Genomic DNA, 22,204 nt, shown 5'->3' on the forward strand with positions numbered 1-22,204 from the left:
TGCGAGCTGCAAATGCCACTTCCAGCTTAGCTGTGCAGAAGAAGAACAACAAGAAGAAGAAATATCTCGAAATATGTCCGTCAGGCCCCTTCCCTTGAGATAAATCTGCAAATATCTCGGAAACGAAGCGAGCTATGGCAAAATGTTAAGAGACCTTTCTTGTAGAGAATTAAGTTTCCTACTTTTTATGTTCTATGATATTTTTTGATCAGATGCGTAGTTCTCGAGATATATCAAGATATTTAAAAGTTCCGAAGCCGCACCAACATAATAGAGATACAGAAACACCGTGGCCCCTTTCTTTGAGATAACTCTGCACTATTGCGAGCTGCAAATGCCACTTCCTGCTTAGCTGTGCAGAGGAAGAACAACAAGAAGAAGAAATATCTCGAAATATGTCCGTCAGGCCAGTTCCTTTGAGCTGAATCTGCAAATATCTCGGAAACGAAGCGAGCTATGGCAAAATGTTGAGGCGTTTTTTGTAGAGAATTATGTTTCCTACAATTTATGTTCTATGATATTTTTTGATCAGAAGCGTAGTTTTCGAGATATATCGAGATATTTAAAAGTTCCGAAGCCGCACCAACATAATAGGGATACAGAAACACCGTGGCCCCCTTTCTTTGAGATAACTCTGCACTAGTGCGAGCCGCAAATGCCACTTCCAGCTTAGCTATGCAGAAGAAGAACAACAAGAAGAAGAAATATCTCGAAATATGTCCGTCAGGCCACTTCCCTTGAGATAAATCTGCAAATATCTCGGAAACGAAGCGAGCTATGGCAAAATGTTAAGAGACGTTTTTTGTAGAGAATTATGTTTGCTACTTTTTATGTTCGATGATATTTTTTGATCAGATGCGTAGTTCTCGAGATATATCAAGATATTTACAAGTTCCGAAGCTGCACCAACATAATAGAGGTACCGAAACACCGTGGCCTCTTTCTTTGAGATAACTCTGCACTATTGCGAGCTGCAAATGCCACTTCGAGCTTAGCTGTGCAGAAGAAGAACAACAAGAAGAAGAAATATCTCGAAATATGTCCGTCAGACCCCTTCCCTTGAGATGAATCTGCAAATATCTCGGAAACCAAGCGAGCTATGGCAAAATGTTAAGAGACCTTTTTTGTAGAGAATAATATTTCCTACAATTTACGTTCTATGATATTTTTTGATCAGAAGCGTAGTTTTCGAGATATATCGAGATATTTAAAAGTTCCGAAGCCGCACCAACATAATAGAGATACAGAAACACCGTGGCCCCTTTCTTTGAGATAACTGTGCACCAGTGCGAGCCGCAAATGCCACTTCCAGCTTAGCTGTGCAGAGGAAGAACAACAAGAAGAAGAAATATCTCGAAATATGTCCGTCAGGCCAGTTCCTTTGAGCTGAATCTGCAAATATCTCGGAAACGAAGCGAGCTATGGCAAAATGTTGAGGCGTTTTTTGTAGAGAATTATGTTTCCTACAATTTATGTTCTATGATATTTTTTGATCAGAAGCGTAGTTTTCGAGATATATCGAGATATTTAAAAGTTCCGAAGCCGCACCAACATAATAGGGATACAGAAACACCGTGGCCCCCTTTCTTTGAGATAACTCTGCACTAGTGCGAGCCGCAAATGCCACTTCCAGCTTAGCTATGCAGAAGAAGAACAACAAGAAGAAGAAATATCTCGAAATATGTCCGTCAGGCCACTTCCCTTGAGATAAATCTGCAAATATCTCGGAAACGAAGCGAGCTATGGCAAAATGTTAAGAGACGTTTTTTGTAGAGAATTATGTTTGCTACAATTTATGTTCTATGATATTTTTTGATCAGAAGCGTAGTTTTCGAGATATATCGAGATATTTAAAAGTTCCGAAGCCGCACCAACATAATAGAGATACAGAAACACCGTGGCCCCTTTCTTTGAGATAACTCTGCACTAGTGCGAGCCGCAAATGCCACTTCCAGCTTAGCTGTGCAGAAGAAGAACAACAAGAAGAAGAAATATCTCGAAATATGTCCGTCAGGCCCCTTCCCTTGAGATAAATCTGCAAATATCTCGGAAACGAAGCGAGCTATGGCAAAATGTTAAGAGACCTTTTTTGTAGAGAATTATGTTTCCTACAATTTATGTTCTACGATATTTTTTGATCAGAAGCGTAGTTTTCGAGATATATCGAGATATTTAAAAGTTCCGAAGCCGCACCAACATAATAGAGATACAGAAACACCGTGGCCCCTTTCTTTGAGATAACTCTGCACTAGTGCGAGCTGCAAATGCCACTTCCAGCTTAGCTGTGCAGAAGAAGAACAACAAGAAGAAGAAATATCTCGAAATATGTCCGTCAGGCCCCTTCCCTTGAGATATATCTGCAAATATCTCGGAAACGAAGCGAGCTATGGCAAAATGTTAAGAGACCTTTTTTGTAGAGAATTATGTTTCCTACAATTTATGTTCTATGATATTTTTTGATCAGAAGCGTAGTTTTCGAGATATATCGAGATATTTAAAAGTTCCGAAGCCGCACCAACATAATAGAGATACAGAAACACCGTGGCCCCTTTCTTTGAGATAACTCTGCACTAGTGCGAGCCGCAAATGCCACTTCCAGCTTAGCTGTGCAGAAGAAGAACAACAAGAAGAAGAAATATCTCGAAATATGTCCGTCAGGCCCCTTCCCTTGAGATAAATCTGCAAATATCTCGGAAACGGAGCGAGCTATGGCAAAATGTTAAGAGACCTTTTTTGTAGAGAATTAAGTTTCCTACTTTTTATGTTCGATGATATTTTTTGATCAGATGCGTAGTTCTCGAGATATGTCAAGATATTTAAAAGTTCCGAAGCTGCACCAACATAATAGAGGTACAGAAACACCGTGGCCTCTTTCTTTGAGATAACTCTGCACTATTGCGAGCTGCAAATGCCACTTCGAGCTTAGCTGTGCAGAAGAAGAACAACAAGAAGAAGAAATATCGCGAAATATGTCCGTCAGTACCCTTCCCTTGAGATAAATCTGCAAATATCTCGGAAACGAAGCGAGCTATGGCAAAATGTAAAGAGACCTTTTTTGTAGAGAATTAAGTTTCCTACTTTTTATGTTCGATGATATTTTTTGATCAGATGCGTAGTTCTCGAGATATATCAAGATATTTACAAGTTCCGAAGCTGCACCAACATAATAGAGGTACAGAAACACCGTGGCCTCTTTCTTTGAGATAACTCTGCACTATTGCGAGCTGCAAATGCCACTTCGAGCTTAGCTGTGCAGAAGAAGAACAACAAGAAGAAGAAATATCTCGAAATATGTCCGTCAGACCCCTTCCCTTGAGATGAATCTGCAAATATCTCGGAAACCAAGCGAGCTATGGCAAAATGTTAAGAGACCTTTTTTGTAGAGAATAATATTTCCTACAATTTACGTTCTATGATATTTTTTGATCAGAAGCGTAGTTTTCGAGATATATCGAGATATTTAAAAGTTCCGAAGCCGCACCAACATAATAGAGATACAGAAACACCGTGGCCCCTTTCTTTGAGATAACTGTGCACCAGTGCGAGCCGCAAATGCCACTTCCAGCTTAGCTGTGCAGAAGAAGAACAACAAGAAGAAGAAATATCTCGAAATATGTCCGTCAGGCCCCTTCCCTTGAGATATATCTGCAAATATCTCGGAAACGAAGCGAGCTATGGCAAAATGTTAAGAGACCTTTTTTGTAGAGAATTATGTTTCCTACAATTTATGTTCTATGATATTTTGTGATCAGAAGCGTAGTTTTCGAGATATATCGAGATATTTAAAAGTTCCGAAGCCGCACCAACATAATAGAGATACAGAAACACCGTGGCCCCTTTCTTTGAGATAACTCTGCACTAGTGCGAGCCGCAAATGCCACTTCCAGCTTAGCTGTGCAGAAGAAGAACAACAAGAAGAAGAAATATCTCGAAATATGTCCGTCAGGCCCCTTCCCTTGAGATAAATCTGCAAATATCTCGGAAACGAAGCGAGCTATGGCAAAATGTTAAGAGACCTTTTTTGTAGAGAATTAAGTTTCCTACTTTTTATGTTCTATGATATTTTTTGATCAGATGCGTAGTTCTCGAGATATATCAAGATATTTAAAAGTTCCGAAGCCGCACCAACATAATAGGGATACAGAAACACCGTGGCCCCTTTCTTTGAGATAACTCTGCACTGGTGCGAGCCGCAAATGCCACTTCCAGCTTAGCTGTGCAGAAGAAGAACAACAAGAAGAAGAAATATCTCGAAATATGTCCGTCAGGCCCCTTCCCTTGAGATAAATCTGCAAATATCTCGGAAACGAAGCGAGCTGTCGCAAAATGTTAAGAGACCTTTTTTGTAGAGAATTATGTTTCCTACAATTTATGTTCTACGATATTTTTTGATCAGAAGCGTAGTTTTCGAGATATATCGAGATATTTAAAAGTTCCGAAGCCGCACCAACATAATAGAGATACAGAAACACCGTGGCCCCTTTCTTTGAGATAACTCTGCACTAGTGCGAGCTGCAAATGCCACTTCCAGCTTAGCTGTGCAGAAGAAGAACAACAAGAAGAAGAAATATCTCGAAATATGTCCGTCAGGCCCCTTCCCTTGAGATAAATCTGCAAATATCTCGGAAACGAAGCGAGCTATGGCAAAATGTTAAGAGACCTTTCTTGTAGAGAATTAAGTTTCCTACTTTTTATGTTCTATGATATTTTTTGATCAGATGCGTAGTTCTCGAGATATATCAAGATATTTAAAAGTTCCGAAGCCGCACCAACATAATAGAGATACAGAAACACCGTGGCCCCTTTCTTTGAGATAACTCTGCACTATTGCGAGCTGCAAATGCCACTTCCTGCTTAGCTGTGCAGAGGAAGAACAACAAGAAGAAGAAATATCTCGAAATATGTCCGTCAGGCCAGTTCCTTTGAGCTGAATCTGCAAATATCTCGGGAACGAAGCGAGCTATGGCAAAATGTTGAGGAGTTTTTTGTAGAGAATTATGTTTCCTACAATTTATGTTCTATGATATTTTTTGATCAGAAGCGTAGTTTTCGAGATATATCGAGATATTTAAAAGTTCCGAAGCCGCACCAACATAATAGGGATACAGAAACACCGTGGCCCCTTTCTTTGAGATAACTCTGCACTAGTGCGAGCCGCAAATGCCACTTCCAGCTTAGCTATGCAGAAGAAGAACAACAAGAAGAAGAAATATCTCGAAATATGTCCGTCAGGCCACTTCCCTTGAGATAAATCTGCAAATATCTCGGAAACGAAGCGAGCTATGGCAAAATGTTAAGAGACGTTTTTTGTAGAGAATTATGTTTGCTACAATTTATGTTCTATGATATTTTTTGATCAGAAGCGTAGTTTTCGAGATATATCGAGATATTTAAAAGTTCCGAAGCCGCACCAACATAATAGAGATACAGAAACACCGTGGCCCCTTTCTTTGAGATAACTCTGCACTAGTGCGAGCCGCAAATGCCACTTCCAGCTTAGCTGTGCAGAAGAAGAACAACAAGAAGAAGAAATATCTCGAAATATGTCCGTCAGGCCCCTTCCCTTGAGATAAATCTGCAAATATCTCGGAAACGAAGCGAGCTATGGCAAAATGTTAAGAGACCTTTCTTGTAGAGAATTAAGTTTCCTACTTTTTATGTTCTATGATATTTTTTGATCAGATGCGTAGTTCTCGAGATATATCAAGATATTTAAAAGTTCCGAAGCCGCACCAACATAATAGAGATACAGAAACACCGTGGCCCCTTTCTTTGAGATAACTCTGCACTAGTGCGAGCCGCAAATCCTACTTCCAGCTTAGCTGTGCAGAAGAAGAGCAACAAGAAGAAGAAATATCTCGAAATATGTCCGACAGGCCCCTTCCCTTGAGATAAATCTGCAAATATCTCGGAAACGAAGCGAGCTATGGCAAAATCTTAAGAGACCTTTTTTGTAGAGAATTAAGTTTCCTACTTTTTATGTTCTATGATATTTTTTGATCAGATGCGTAGTTCTCGAGATATATCAAGATATTTAAAAGTTCCGAAGCCGCACCAACATAATAGAGATACAGAAACACCGTGGCCCCTTTCTTTGAGATAACTCTGCACTAGTGCGAGCCGCAAATGCCACTTCCAGCTTAGCTGTGCAGAAGAAGAACAACAAGAAGAAGAAATATCTCGAAATATGTCCGTCAGGCCCCTTCCCTTGAGATAAATCTGCAAATATCTCGGAAACGAAGCGAGCTATCGCAAAATGTTAAGAGACCTTTTTTGTAGAGAATTATGTTTCCTACAATTTATGTTCTACGATATTTTTTGATCAGAAGCGTAGTTTTCGAGATATATCGAGATATTTAAAAGTTCCGAAGCCGCACCAACATAATAGAGATACAGAAACACCGTGGCCCCTTTCTTTGAGATAACTCTGCACTAGTGCGAGCCGCAAATGCCACTTCCAGCTTAGCTGTGCAGAAGAAGAGCAACAAGAAGAAGAAATATCTCGAAATATGTCCGACAGGCCCCTTCCCTTGAGATAAATCTGCAAATATCTCGGAAACGAAGCGAGCTATGGCAAAATGTTAAGAGACCTTTTTTGTAGAGAATTAAGTTTCCTACTTTTTATGTTCTATGATATTTTTTGATCAGATGCGTAGTTCTCGAGATATATCAAGATATTTAAAAGTTCCGAAGCCGCACCAACATAATAGAGATACAGAAACACCGTGGCCCCTTTCTTTGAGATAACTCTGCACTAGTGCGAGCCGCAAATGCCACTTCCAGCTTAGCTGTGCAGAAGAAGAGCAACAAGAAGAAGAAATATCTCGAAATATGTCCGACAGGCCCCTTCCCTTGAGATAGATCTGCAAATATCTCGGAAACGAAGCGAGCTATGGCAAAATGTTAAGAGACCTTTTTTGTAGAGAATTAAGTTTCCTACTTTTTATGTTCTATGATATTTTTTGATCAGATGCGTAGTTCTCGAGATATATCAAGATATTTAAAAGTTCCGAAGCCGCACCAACATAATAGGGATACAGAAACACCGTGGCCCCTTTCTTTGAGATAACTCTGCACTAGTGCGAGCCGCAAATGCCACTTCCAGCTTAGCTGTGCAGAAGAAGAACAACAAGAAGAAGAAATATCTCGAAATATGTCCGTCAGGCCCCTTCCCTTGAGATAAATCTGCAAATATCTCGGAAACGAAGCCAGCTATCGCAAAATGTTAAGAGACCTTTTTTGTAGAGAATTATGTTTCCTACAATTTATGTTCTACGATATTTTTTGATCAGAAGCGTAGTTTTCGAGATATATCGAGATATTTAAAAGTTCCGAAGCCGCACCAACATAATAGAGATACAGAAACACCGTGGCCCCTTTCTTTGAGATAACTCTGCACTAGTGCGAGCCGCAAATGCCACTTCCAGCTTAGCTGTGCAGAAGAAGAACAACAAGAAGAAGAAATATCTCGAAATATGTCCGTCAGGCCCCATCCCTTGAGATAAATCTGCAAATATCTCGGAAACGAAGCGAGCTATGGCAAAATGTTAAGAGACCTTTTTTGTAGAGAATTAAGTTTCCTACTTTTCATGTTCTATGATATTTTTTGATCAGATGCGTAGTTCTCGAGATATATCAAGATATTTAAAAGTTCCGAAGCCGCACCAACATAATAGAGATACAGAAACACCGTGGCCCCTTTCTTTGAGATAACTCTGCACTATTGCGAGTTGTAAATGCCACTTCCAGCTTAGCTGTGCAGAAGAAGAACAACAAGAAGAAGAAATATCTCGAAGTATGTCCGTCAGGCCCCTTCCCTTGAGATATATCTGCAAATATCTCGGAAACGAAGCGAGCTATGGCAAAATGTTAAGAGACCTTTTTTGTAGAGAATTATGTTTCCTACAATTTATGTTCTATGATATTTTTTGATCAGAAGCGTAGTTTTCGAGATATATCGAGATATTTAAAAGTTCCGAAGCCGCACCAACATAATAGAGATACAGAAACACCGTGGCCGCTTTCTTTGAGATAACTCTGCACTAGTGCGAGCCGCAAATGCCACTGCCAGCTTAGCTGTGCAGAAGAAGAGCAACAAGAAGAAGAAATATCTCGAAATATGTCCGACAGGCCCCTTTCCTTGAGATAAATCTGCAAATATCTCGGAAACGAAGCGAGCTATGGCAAAATGTTTAGAGACCTTTCTTGTAGAGAATTAAGTTTCCTACTTTTTATGTTCTATGATATTTTTTGATCAGATGCGTAGTTCTCGAGATATATCAAGATATTTAAAAGTTCCGAAGCCGCACCAACATAATAGGGATACAGAAACACCGTGGCCCCTTTCTTTGAGATAACTCTGCACTATTGCGAGTTGTAAATGCCACTTCCAGCTTAGCTGTGCAGAAGAAGAACAACAAGAAGAAGAAATATCTCGAAGTATGTCCGTCAGGCCCCTTCCCTTGAGATATATCTGCAAATATCTCGGAAACGAAGCGAGCTATGGCAAAATGTTAAGAGACCTTTTTTGTAGAGAATTATGTTTCCTACAATTTATGTTCTATGATATTTTTTGATCAGAAGCGTAGTTTTCGAGATATATCGAGATATTTAAAAGTTCCGAAGCCGCACCAACATAATAGAGATACAGAAACACCGTGGCCGCTTTCTTTGAGATAACTCTGCACTAGTGCGAGCCGCAAATGCCACTGCCAGCTTAGCTGTGCAGAAGAAGAGCAACAAGAAGAAGAAATATCTCGAAATATGTCCGACAGGCCCCTTTCCTTGAGATAAATCTGCAAATATCTCGGAAACGAAGCGAGCTATGGCAAAATGTTTAGAGACCTTTCTTGTAGAGAATTAAGTTTCCTACTTTTTATGTAGTATGATATTTTTTGATCAGATGCGTAGTTCTCGAGATATATCAAGATATTTAAAAGTTCCGAAGCCGCACCAACATAATAGAGATACAGAAACACCGTGGCCCCTTTCTTTGAGATAACTCTGCACTATTGCTCGCTGCAAATGCCACTTCCAGCTTAGCTGTGCAGAAGAAGAACAACAAGAAGAAGAAATATCTCGAAATATGTCCGTCAGGCCCCTTCCCTTGAGATAAATCTGCAAATATCTCGGAAACGAAGCGAGCTATGGCAAAATGTTAAGAGACCTTTTTTGTAGAGAATTATGTTTCCTACAATTTATGTTGTATGATATTTTTTGATCAGAAGCGTAGTTTTCGAGATATATCGAGATATTTAAAAGTTCCGAAGCCGCACCAACATAATAGAGATACAGAAACATCGTGGCCCCTTTCTTTGGGATAACTCTGCACTATTGCGAGCTGGAAATGCCACTTCCAGTTTAGCTGTGCAGAAGAAGAACAACAAGAAGAAGAAATATCTCGAAATATGTCCGTCAGGACCCTTCCCTTGAGATAAATCTGCAAATATCTCGGAAACGAAGCGAGCTATTGCAAAACGTTAAGAGACCTTTTTTGTAGAGAATTAAGTTTCCTACTTTTTATGTTCTATGATATTTTTTGATCAGATGCGTAGTTCTCGAGATATATCAAGATATTTAAAAGTTCCGAAGCTGCACCAACATAATAGAGGTACAGAAACACCGTGGCCTCTTTCTTTGAGATAACTCTGCACTATTGCGAGCTGCAAATGCCACTTCGAGCTTAGCTGTGCAGAAGAAGAACAACAAGAAGAAGAAATATCTCGAAATATGTCCGTCAGACCCCTTCCCTTGAGATGAATCTGCAAATATCTCGGAAACGAAGCGAACTATGGCAAAATGTTAAGAGACCTTTTTTGTAGAAAATTAAGTTTCCTACTTTTTATGTTCGATGATATTTTTTGATCAGATGCGTAGTTCTCGAGATATATCAAGATATTTAAAAGTTCCGAAGCCGCACCAACATAATAGAGATACAGAAACACCGTGGCCCCTTTCTTTGAGATAACTCTGCACTATTGCGACCTGCAAATGCCACTTCCAGCTCAGCTGTGCAGAAGAAGAACAACAAGAAGAAGAAATATCTCGAAATATGTCCGTCAGGCCACTTCCCTTGAGATAAATCTGCAAATATCTCGGAAACGAAGCGAGCTATGGCAAAATGTTAAGAGACGTTTTTTGTAGAGAATTATGTTTCCTACAATTTATGTTCTATGATATTTTTTGATCAGAAGCGTAGTTTTCGAGATATATCGAGATATGTAAAAGTTCCGAAGCCGCACCAACATAATAGAGATACAGAAACACCGTGGCCCCTTTCTTTGAGATAACTCTGCACTAGTGCGAGCCGCAAATGCCACTTCGATCTTAGCTGTGCAGAAGAAGAGCAACAAGAAGAAGAAATATCTCGAAATATGTCCGACAGGCCCCTTCCCTTGAGATATATCTGCAAATATCTCGGAAACGAAGCGAGCTATGGCAAAATGTTAAGAGACCTTTTTTGTAGAGAATTAAGTTTCCTACTTTTTATGTTCTATGATATTTTTTGATCAGATGCGTAGTTCTCGAGATATATCAAGATATTTAAAAGTTCCGAAGCCGCACCAACATAATAGGGATACAGAAACACCGTGGCCCCTTTCTTTGAGATAAATCTGCACTAGTGCGAGCCGCAAATGCCACTTCCAGCTTAGCTGTGCAGAAGAAGAACAACAAGAAGAAGAAATATCTCGAAATATGTCCGTCAGGCCCCTTCCCTTGAGATAAATCTGCAAATATCTCGGAAACGAAGCGAGCTATCGCAAAATGTTAAGAGACCTTTTTTGTAGAGAATTATGTTTCCTACAATTTATGTTCTACGATATTTTTTGATCAGAAGCGTAGTTTTCGAGATATATCGAGATATTTAAAAGTTCCGAAGCCGCACCAACATAATAGAGATACAGAAACACCGTGGCCCCTTTCTTTGAGATAACTCTGCACTAGTGCGAGCTGCAAATGCCACTTCCAGCTTAGCTGTGCAGAAGAAGAACAACAAGAAGAAGAAATATCTCGAAATATGTCCGTCAGGCCCCATCCCTTGAGATAAATCTGCAAATATCTCGGAAACGAAGCGAGCTATGGCAAAATGTTAAGAGACCTTTTTTGTAGAGAATTAAGTTTCCTACTTTTCATGTTCTATGATATTTTTTGATCAGATGCGTAGTTCTCGAGATATATCAAGATATTTAAAAGTTCCGAAGCCGCACCACCATAATAGAGATACAGAAACACCGTGGCCCCTTTCTTTGAGATAACTCTGCACTATTGCGAGCTGTAAATGCCACTTCCAGCTTAGCTGTGCAGAAGAAGAACAACAAGAAGAAGAAATATCTCGAAGTATGTCCGTCAGGCCCCTTCCCTTGAGATATATCTGCAAATATCTCGGAAACGAAGCGAGCTATGGCAAAATGTTAAGAGACCTTTTTTGTAGAGAATTATGTTTCCTACAATTTATGTTCTATGATATTTTTTGATCAGAAGCGTAGTTTTCGAGATATATCGAGATATTTAAAAGTTCCGAAGCCGCACCAACATAATAGAGATACAGAAACACCGTGGCCCCTTTCTTTGAGATAACTCTGCACTAGTGCGAGCCGCAAATGCCACTTCCAGCTTAGCTGTGCAGAAGAAGAACAACAAGAAGAAGAAATATCTCGAAATATGTCCGTCAGGCCACTTCCCTTGAGATAAATCTGCAAATATCTCGGAAACGAAGCGAGCTATGGCAAAATGTTAAGAGACGTTTTTTGTAGAGAATTATGTTTCCTACAATTTATGTTCTATGATATTTTTTGATCAGAAGCGTAGTTTTCGAGATATATCGAGATATTTAAAAGTTCCGAAGCCGCACCAACATAATAGAGATACAGAAACACCGTGGCCCCTTTCTTTGAGATAACTCTGCACTAGTGCGAGCCGCAAATGCCACTGCCAGCTTAGCTGTGCAGAAGAAGAGCAACAAGAGGAAGAAATATCTCGAAATATGTCCGACAGGCCCCTTCCCTTGAGATAAATCTGCAAATATCACGGAAACGATGCGAGCTATGGCGAAATGTTAAGAGACCTTTTTTGTAGAGAATTAAGTTTCCTACTTTTTATCTTCTATGATATTTTTTGATCAGATGCGTAGTTCTCGAGATAGATCAAGATACTTAAAAGTTCCGAAGCCGCACCAACATAATAGAGATACAGAAACACCGTGGCCCCTCTCTTTGAGATAACTCTGCACTATTGCTCGCTGCAAATGCCACTTCCAGCTTAGCTGTGCAGAAGAAGAACAACAAGAAGAAGAAATATCTCGAAATATGTCCGTCAGGCCCCTTCCCTTGAGATAAATCTGCAAATATCTCGGAAACGAAGCGAGCTATTGCAAAACGTTAAGAGACCTTTTTTGTAGAGAATTAAGTTTCCTACTTTTTATGTTGTATGATATTTTTTATCAGAAGCGTAGTTTTCGAGATATATCGAGATATTTAAAAGTTCCGAAGCCGCACCAACATAATAGAGATACAGAAACACCGTGGCCCCTTTCTTTGGGATAACTCTGCACTATTGCGAGCTGCAAATGCCACTTCCAGCTTAGCTGTGCAGAAGAAGAACAACAAGAAGAAGAAATATCTCGAAATATGTCCGTCAGGCCACTTCCCTTGAGATAAATCTGCAAATATCTCGGAAACGAAGCGAGCTATGGCAAAATGTTAAGAGACCTTTTTTGTAGAGAATTAAGTTTCCTACTTTTTATGTTCGATGATATTTTTTGATCAGATGCGTAGTTCTCGAGATATATCAAGATATTTAAAAGTTCCGAAGCTGCACCAACATAATAGAGGTACAGAAACACCGTGGCCTCTTTCTTTGAGATAACTCTGCACTATTGCGAGCTGCAAATGCCACTTCGAGCTTAGCTGTGCAGAAGAAGAACAACAAGAAGAAGAAATATCTCGAAATATGTCCGTCAGACCCCTTCCCTTGAGATGAATCTGCAAATATCTCGGAAACGAAGCGAACTATGGCAAAATGTTAAGAGACCTTTTTTGTAGAGAATTAAGTTTCCTACTTTTTATGTTCGATGATATTTTTTGATCAGATGCGTAGTTCTCGAGATATATCAAGATATTTAAAAGTTCCGAAGCCGCACCAACATAATAGAGATACAGAAACACCGTGGCCCCTTTCTTTGAGATAACTCTGCACTAGTGCGAGCCGCAAATGCCACTTCCAGCTTAGCTGTGCAGAAGAAGAACAACAAGAAGAAGAAATATCTCGAAATATGTCCGTCAGGCCACTTCCCTTGAGATAAATCTGCAAATATCTCGGAAACGAAGCGAGCTATGGCAAAATGTTAAGAGACGTTTTTTGTAGAGAATTATGTTTCCTACAATTTATGTTCTATGATATTTTTTGATCAGAAGCGTAGTTTTCGAGATATATCGAGATATTTAAAAGTTCCGAAGCCGCACCAACATAATAGAGATACAGAAACACCGTGGCCCCTTTCTTTGAGATAACTCTGCACTAGTGCGAGCCGCAAATGCCACTGCCAGCTTAGCTGTGCAGAAGAAGAACAACAAGAAGAAGAAATATCTCGAAATATGTCCGTCAGGCCCCTTTCCTTTAGATAAATCTGCAAATATCTCGGAAACGAAGCGAGCTATGGCAAAATGTTTAGAGACCTTTCTTGTAGAGAATTAAGTTTCCTACTTTTTATGTAGTATGATATTTTTTGATCAGATGCGTAGTTCTCGAGATATATCAAGATATTTAAAAGTTCCGAAGCCGCACGAACATAATAGAGATACAGAAACACCGTGGCCCCTTTCTTTGAGATAACTCTGCACTATTGCTCGCTGCAAATGCCACTTCCAGCTTAGCTGTGCAGAAGAAGAACAACAAGAAGAAGAAATATCTCGAAATATGTCCGTCAGGCCCCTTCCCTTGAGATAAATCTGCAAATATCTCGGAAACGAAGCGAGCTATGGCAAAATGTTAAGAGACCTTTTTTGTAGAGAATTATGTTTCCTACAATTTATGTTGTATCATATTTTTTGATCAGAAGCGTAGTTTTCGAGATATATCGAGATATTTAAAAGTTCCGAAGCCGCACCAACATAATAGAGATACAGAAACATCGTGGCCCCTTTCTTTGGGATAACTCTGCACTATTGCGAGCTGGAAATGCCACTTCCAGTTTAGCTGTGCAGAAGAAGAACAACAAGAAGAAGAAATATCTCGAAATATGTCCGTCAGGACCCTTCCCTTGAGATAAATCTGCAAATATCTCGGAAACGAAGCGAGCTATTGCAAAACGTTAAGAGACCTTTTTTGTAGAGAATTAAGTTTCCTACTTTTTATGTTGTATGATATTTTTTATCAGAAGCGTAGTTTTCGAGATATATCGAGATATTTAAAAGTTCCGAAGCCGCACCAACATAATAGAGATACAGAAACACCGTGGCCCCTTTCTTTGGGATAACTCTGCACTATTGCGAGCTGCAAATGCCACTTCCAGCTTAGCTGTGCAGAAGAAGAACAACAAGAAGAAGAAATATCTCGAAATATGTCCGTCAGGCCACTTCCCTTGAGATAAATCTGCAAATATCTCGGAAACGAAGCGAGCTATGGCAAAATGTTAAGAGACGTTTTTTGTAGAGAATTATGTTTCCTACAATTTATGTTCTATGACATTTTTTGATCAGAAGCGTAGTTTTCGAGATATATCGAGATATTTAAAAGTTCCGAAGCCGCACCAACATAATAGAGATACAGAAACACCGTGGACCCTTTCTTTGAGATAACTCTGCACTAGTGCGAGCCGCAAACGCCACTTCCAGCTTAGCTGTGCAGAAGAAGAGCAACAAGAAGAAGAAATATCTCGAAATATGTCCGACAGGCCCCTTCCCTTGAGATAAATCTGCAAATATCTCGGAAACGATGCGAGCTATGGCGAAATGTTAAGAGACCTTTTTTGTAGAGAATTAAGTTTCCTACTTTTTATCTTCTATGATATTTTTTGATCAGATGCGTAGTTCTCGAGATAGATCAAGATATTTAAAAGTTCCGAAGCCGCACCAACATAATAGAGATACAGAAACACCGTGGCCCCTTTCTTTGATATAACTCTGCACTATTGCGCGCTGCAAATGCCACTTCCAGCTTAGCTGTGCAGAAGAAGAACAACAAGAAGAAGAAATATCTCGAAATATGTCCGTCAGGCCCCTTCCCTTGAGATAAATCTGCAAATATCTCGGAAACGAAGCGAGCTATGGCAAAATGTTAAGAGACCTTTTTTGTAGAGAATTAAGTTTCCTACTTTTTATGTTCGATGATATTTTTTGATCAGATGCGTAGTTCTCGAGATATATCAAGATATTTAAAAGTTCCGAAGCTGCACCAACATAATAGAGGTACAGAAACACCGTGGCCTCTTTCTTTGAGATAACTCTGCACTATTGCGAGCTGCAAATGCGGCTTCGAGCTTAGCTGTGCAGAAGAAGAACAACAAGAAGAAGAAATATCTCGAAATATGTCCGTCAGACCCCTTCCCTTGAGATGAATCTGCAAATATCTCGGAAACGAAGCGAGCTATGGCAAAATGTTAAGAGACCTTTTTTGTAGAGAATAATGTTTCCTACAATTTACGTTCTATGATATTTTTTGATCAGAAGCGTAGTTTTCGAGATATATCGAGATATTTAAAAGTTCCGAAGCCGCACCAACATAATAGAGATACAGAAACACCGTGGCCCCTTTCTTTGAGATAACTCTGCACTATTGCGACCTGCAAATGCCACTTCCAGCTCAGCTGTGCAGAAGAAGAACGACAAGAAGAAGAAATATCTCGAAATATGTCCGTCAGGCCCCTTCCCTTGAGATAAATCTGCAAATATCTCGGAAACGAAGCGAGCTATGGCAAAATGTTAAGAGACCTTTTTTGTAGAGAATTAAGTTTCCTACTTTTTATGTTCTATGATATTTTTTGATCAGATGCGTAGTTCTCGAGATATATCAAGATATTTAAAAGTTCCGAAACCGCACCAACATAATAGAGATACAGAAACACCGTGGCCCCTTTCTTTGAGATAACTCTGCACTATTGCGAGCTGGAAATGCCACTTCCAGCTTAGCTGTGCAGAAGAAGAACAACAAGAAGAAGAAATATCTCGAAATATGTCCGTCAGGCCCCTTCCCTTGAGATAAATCTGCAAATATCTCGGAAACGAAGCGAGCTATGGCAAAATGTTAAGAGACCTTTTTTGTAGAGAATTATGTTTCCTACAATTTATGTTGTATCATATTTTTTGATCAGAAGCGTAGTTTTCGAGATATATCGAGATATTTAAAAGTTCCGAAGCCGCACCAACATAATAGAGATACAGAAACATCGTGGCCCCTTTCTTTGGGATAACTCTGCACTATTGCGAGCTGGAAATGCCACTTCCAGTTTAGCTGTGCAGAAGAAGAACAACAAGAAGAAGAAATATCTCGAAATATGTCCGTCAGGACCCTTCCCTTGAGATAAATCTGCAAATATCTCGGAAACGAAGCGAGCTATTGCAAAACGTTAAGAGACCTTTTTTGTAGAGAATTAAGTTTCCTACTTTTTATGTTGTATGATATTTTTTATCAGAAGCGTAGTTTTCGAGATATATCGAGATATTTAAAAGTTCCGAAGCCGCACCAACATAATAGAGATACAGAAACACCGTGGCCCCTTTCTTTGGGATAACTCTGCACTATTGCGAGCTGCAAATGCCACTTCCAGCTTAGCTGTGCAGAAGAAGAACAACAAGAAGAAGAAATATCTCGAAATATGTCCGTCAGGCCACTTCCCTTGAGATAAATCTGCAAATATCTCGGAAACGAAGCGAGCTATGGCAAAATGTTAAGAGACGTTTTTTGTAGAGAATTATGTTTCCTACAATTTATGTTCTATGACATTTTTTGATCAGAAGCGTAGTTTTCGAGATATATCGAGATATTTAAAAGTTCCGAAGCCGCACCAACATAATAGAGATACAGAAACACCGTGGACCCTTTCTTTGAGATAACTCTGCACTAGTGCGAGCCGCAAACGCCACTTCCAGCTTAGCTGTGCAGAAGAAGAGCAACAAGAAGAAGAAATATCTCGAAATATGTCCGACAGGCCCCTTCCCTTGAGATAAATCTGCAAATATCTCGGAAACGATGCGAGCTATGGCGAAATGTTAAGAGACCTTTTTTGTAGAGAATTAAGTTTCCTACTTTTTATCTTCTATGATATTTTTTGATCAGATGCGTAGTTCTCGAGATAGATCAAGATATTTAAAAGTTCCGAAGCCGCACCAACATAATAGAGATACAGAAACACCGTGGCCCCTTTCTTTGATATAACTCTGCACTATTGCGCGCTGCAAATGCCACTTCCAGCTTAGCTGTGCAGAAGAAGAACAACAAGAAGAAGAAATATCTCGAAATATGTCCGTCAGGCCCCTTCCCTTGAGATAAATCTGCAAATATCTCGGAAACGAAGCGAGCTATGGCAAAATGTTAAGAGACCTTTTTTGTAGAGAATTAAGTTTCCTACTTTTTATGTTCGATGATATTTTTTGATCAGATGCGTAGTTCTCGAGATATATCAAGATATTTAAAAGTTCCGAAGCTGCACCAACATAATAGAGGTACAGAAACACCGTGGCCTCTTTCTTTGAGATAACTCTGCACTATTGCGAGCTGCAAATGCCGCTTCGAGCTTAGCTGTGCAGAAGAAGAACAACAAGAAGAAGAAATATCTCGAAATATGTCCGTCAGACCCCTTCCCTTGAGATGAATCTGCAAATATCTCGGAAACGAAGCGAGCTATGGCAAAATGTTAAGAGACCTTTTTTGTAGAGAATAATGTTTCCTACAATTTACGTTCTATGATATTTTTTGATCAGAAGCGTAGTTTTCGAGATATATCGAGATATTTAAAAGTTCCGAAGCCGCACCAACATAATAGAGATACAGAAACACCGTGGCCCCTTTCTTTGAGATAACTCTGCACTATTGCGACCTGCAAATGCCACTTCCAGCTCAGCTGTGCAGAAGAAGAACGACAAGAAGAAGAAATATCTCGAAATATGTCCGTCAGGCCCCTTCCCTTGAGATAAATCTGCAAATATCTCGGAAACGAAGCGAGCTATGGCAAAATGTTAAGAGACCTTTTTTGTAGAGAATTAAGTTTCCTACTTTTTATGTTCTATGATATTTTTTGATCAGAAGCGTAGTTTTCGAGATATATCGAGATATTTAAAAGTTCCGAAGCCGCACCAACATAATAGAGATACAGAAACACCGTGGCCCCTTTCTTTGAGATAACTCTGCACTATTGCGAGCTGCAAATGCCACTTCCAGCTTAGCTGTGCAGAGGAAGAACAACAAGAAGAAGAAATATCTCGAAATATGTCCGTCAGGCCAGTTCCTTTGAGCTGAATCTGCAAATATCTCGGAAACGAAGCGAGCTATGGCAAAATGTTAAGAGACGTTTTTTGTAGAGAATTATGTATTCTACAATTTATGTTCTGTGATATTTTTTGATCAGAAGCGTAGTTTTCGAGATATATCGAGATATTTAAAAGTTCCGAAGCCGTACCAACATAATAGGGATACAGAAACACCGTGGCCCCTTTCTTTGAGATAACTCTGCACTAGTGCGAGCCGCAAATGCCACTTCCAGCTTAGCTGTGCAGAAGAAGAACAACAAGAAGAAGAAATATCTCGAAATATGTCCGTCAGGCCACTTCCCTTGAGATAAATCTGCAAATATCTCGGAAACGAAGCGAGCTATGGCAAAATGATAAGAGACGTTTTTTGTAGAGAATTATGTTTCCTACAATTTATGTTCTATGATATTTTTTGATCAGAAGCGTAGTTTTCGAGATATATCGAGATATTTAAAAGTTCCGAAGCCGCACCAACATAATAGAGATACAGAAACACCGTGGCCCCTCTCTTTGAGATAACTCTGCACTATTGCGAACTGCAAATGCCACTTCCAGCTTAGCTGTGCAGAAGAAGAACAACAAGAAGAAGAAGTATCTCGAAATATGTCCGTCAGGCCCCTTCCCTTGAGATAAATCTGCAAATATCTCGGAAACGAAGCGAGCTATGGCAAAATGTTTAGAGACCTTTCTTGTAGAGAATTAAGTTTCCTACTTTTTATGTAGTATGATATTTTTTGATCAGATGCGTAGTTCTCGAGATATATCAAGATATTTAAAAGTTCCGAAGCCGCACCAACATAATAGAGATACAGAAACACCGTGGCCCCTTTCTTTGAGATAACTCTGCACTATTGCGCGCTGCAAATGCCACTTCCAGCTTAGCTGTGCAGAAGAAGAACAACAAGAAGAAGAAATATCTCGAAATATGTCCGTCAGGCCCCTTCCCTTGAGATAAATCTGCAAATATCTCGGAAACGAAGCGAGCTATGGCAAAATGTTAAGAGACCTTTTTTGTAGAGAATTATGTTTCCTACAATTTATGTTCTATGATATTTTTTGATCAGAAGCGTAATTTTCGAGATATATCGAGATATTTAAAAGTTCCGAAGCCGCACCAACATAATAGAGATACAGAAACATCGTGGCCCCTTTCTTTGGGATAACTCTGCACTATTGCGAGCTGGAAATGCCACTTCCAGTTTAGCTGTGCAGAAGAAGAACAACAAGAAGAAGAAATATCTCGAAATATGTCCGTCAGGCCACTTCCCTTGAGATAAATCTGCAAATATCTCGGAAACGAAGCGAGCTATGGCAAAATGTTAAGAGACCTTTTTTGTAGAGAATTAAGTTTCCTACTTTTTATGTTCGATGATATTTTTTGATCAGATGCGTAGTTCTCGAGATATATCAAGATATTTAAAAGTTCCGAAGCTGCACCAACATAATAGAGGTACAGAAACACCGTGGCCTCTTTCTTTGAGATAACTCTGCACTATTGCGAGCTGCAAATGCCACTTCGAGCTTAGCTGTGCAGAAGAAGAACAACAAGAAGAAGAAATATCTCGAAATATGTCCGTCAGGCCACTTCCCTTGAGATAAATCTGCAAATATCTCGGAAACGAAGCGAGCTATGGCAAAATGTTAAGAGACCTTTTTTGTAGAGAATTATGTTTCCTACAATTTATGTTCTATGATATTTTTTGATCAGAAGCGTAATTTTCGAGATATATCGAGATATTTAAAAGTTCCGAAGCCGCACCAACATAATAGAGATACAGAAACATCGTGGCCCCTTTCTTTGGGATAACTCTGCACTATTGCGAGCTGGAAATGCCACTTCCAGTTTAGCTGTGCAGAAGAAGAACAACAAGAAGAAGAAATATCTCGAAATATGTCCGTCAGGCCACTTCCCTTGAGATAAATCTGCAAATATCTCGGAAACGAAGCGAGCTATGGCAAAATGTTAAGAGACCTTTTTTGTAGAGAATTAAGTTTCCTACTTTTTATGTTCGATGATATTTTTTGATCAGATGCGTAGTTCTCGAGATATATCAAGATATTTAAAAGTTCCGAAGCTGCACCAACATAATAGAGGTACAGAAACACCGTGGCCTCTTTCTTTGAGATAACTCTGCACTATTGCGAGCTGCAAATGCCACTTCGAGCTTAGCTGTGCAGAAGAAGAACAACAAGAAGAAGAAATATCTCGAAATATGTCCGTCAGGCCACTTCCCTTGAGATAAATCTGCAAATATCTCGGAAACGAAGCGAGCTATGGCAAAATGTTAAGAGACGTTTTTTGTAGAGAATTATGTTTCCTACAATTTATGTTCTATGATATTTTTTGATCAGAAGCGTAGTTTTCGAGATATATCGAGATATTTAAAAGTTCCGAAGCCGCACCAACATAATAGAGATACAGAAACACCGTGGCCCCTTTCTTTGAGATAACTCTGCACTAGTGCGAGCCGCAAATGCCACTTCCAGCTTAGCTGTGCAGAAGAAGAGCAACAAGAAGAAGAAATATCTCAAAATATGTCCGACAGGCCCCTTCCCTTGAGATAAATCTGCAAATATCTCGGAAACGATGCGAGCTATGGCGAAATGTTAAGAGACCTTTTTTGTAGAGAATTAAGTTTCCTACTTTTTATCTTCTATGATATTTTTTGATCAGATGCGTAGTTCTCGAGATAGATCAAGATACTTAAAAGTTCCGAAGCCGCACCAACATAATAGAGATACAGAAACACCGTGGCCCCTCTCTTTGAGATAACTCTGCACTATTGCGAACTGCAAATGCCACTTCCAGCTTAGCTGTGCAGAAGAAGAACAACAAGAAGAAGAAGTATCTCGAAATATGTCCGTCAGGCCCCTTCCCTTGAGATAAATCTGCAAATATCTCGGAAACGAAGCGAGCTATGGCAAAATGTTTAGAGACCTTTCTTGTAGAGAATTAAGTTTTCTACTTTTTATGTAGTATGATATTTTTTGATCAGATGCGTAGTTCTCGAGATATATCAAGATATTTAAAAGTTCCGAAGCCGCACCAACATAATAGAGATACAGAAACACCGTGGCCCCTTTCTTTGAGATAACTCTGCACTATTGCGCGCTGCAAATGCCACTTCCAGCTTAGCTGTGCAGAAGAAGAACAACAAGAAGAAGAAATATCTCGAAATATGTCCGTCAGGCCCCTTCCCTTGAGATAAATCTGCAAATATCTCGGAAACGAAGCGAGCTATGGCAAAATGTTAAGAGACCTTTTTTGTAGAGAATTATGTTTCCTACAATTTATGTTCTATGATATTTTTTGATCAGAAGCGTAATTTTCGAGATATATCGAGATATTTAAAAGTTCCGAAGCCGCACCAACATAATAGAGATACAGAAACACCGTGGCCCCTTTCTTTGAGATAACTCTGCACTATTGCGCGCTGCAAATGCCACTTCCAGCTTAGCTGTGCAGAAGAAGAACAACAAGAAGAAGAAATATCTCGAAATATGTCCGTCAGGCCCCTTCCCTTGAGATAAATCTGCAAATATCTCGGAAACGAAGCGAGCTATGGCAAAATGTTAAGAGACCTTTTTTGTAGAGAATTAAGTTTCCTACTTTTTATGTTCGATGATATTTTTTGATCAGATGCGTAGTTCTCGAGATATATCAAGATATTTAAAAGTTCCGAAGCTTCACCAACATAATAGAGGTACAGAAACACCGTGGCCTCTTTCTTTGAGATAACTCT

This window comes from Osmia lignaria, unplaced genomic scaffold, assembly GCF_051020975.1.
Source record: "Osmia lignaria lignaria isolate PbOS001 unplaced genomic scaffold, iyOsmLign1 scaffold0006, whole genome shotgun sequence".
NCBI lineage: Eukaryota > Metazoa > Arthropoda > Insecta > Hymenoptera > Megachilidae > Osmia > Osmia lignaria.